Source organism: Podarcis gaigeae (genome assembly GCF_964106915.1).
Source record: "Podarcis gaigeae genome assembly, chromosome: 8".
Lineage (NCBI taxonomy): Eukaryota > Metazoa > Chordata > Lepidosauria > Squamata > Lacertidae > Podarcis > Podarcis gaigeae.
Window position 1 is genome coordinate 64,933,727 of NC_139684.1, and position 1,034 is coordinate 64,934,760.

Genomic DNA, 1,034 nt, shown 5'->3' on the forward strand with positions numbered 1-1,034 from the left:
TTTTCTACCAGCATCCATTTGTTCAAACAGATCAGGCTAAACAATGGAAAAAGCCAACCAGGTCAGGTGTTTTGTGCTGCTCTAGTCAGATTAAAAGAGACAACTGCCTACTGCAGAAAATAATGGACAGGAAAGATCATGCAACTGGAATAGCAGAAGAGAAAAACTTGGTAGGGAGAAACCGAAGGCATACTATGCATAAGGGTAATGTGTCCTAACACAAGGAAGTCTTAGTTCTGCCTTGAATTCTCCCAGTGAGCTGCACATTGATTGCCGACAGAGAACTAGGGCAGTACATGAAGGTCATGAAGGTTGCTAAATTTGACGTTGCCTGAGCCCATGTATCCACCCCACTCTAATTCTGATATTAGACTGCAATTTCCAGCCAAAGAAACATTATTTCCCTTGTAATCCAGCTCAGCTTTCCCTAACCTGGTTCCTTACAGTATTTGACAATGCTCATCGACTCCTGACCATGCTATCTAGGGCTGATAGAAGTCAGGAGATAAAATAATACCTAACAGGCACCAGGTTGGGGGTTTTCTAGCTCAGGTGTGGGGAACCAGATATTGATGGGAGCTGTAGTTCAACACCACTAGGTGGGCCAAAGGTTCCCAAATCCAGCTGAGTTTAATGGCTTGCTTATGCAACGCCTATCTGGGCGCAGGTGGCGCTGTGGGTAAAAGCCTCAGCGCCTAGGGCTTGCCGATCGAAAGGTTGGCGGTTCGAATCCCTGCGGCGGGGTGCGCTCCCGTCGTTCGGTCCCAGCGCCTGCCAACCTAGCAGTTCGAAAGCACCCCTGGGTGCAAGTAGATAAATAGGGACCGCATACTAGCGGGAAGGTAAACGGCGTTTCCGTGTGCGGCTCTGGCTCTGGCCAGAGCAGCGATGTCACGCTGGCCACGTGACCCGGAAGTGTCTCCGGACAGCGCTGGCCCCCGGCCTCTTGAGTGAGATGGGCGCACCAACCCCAGAGTCTGGCAACACTGGCCCGTACGGGCAGGGGTACCTTTACCTTTACCTTTTACCTTATG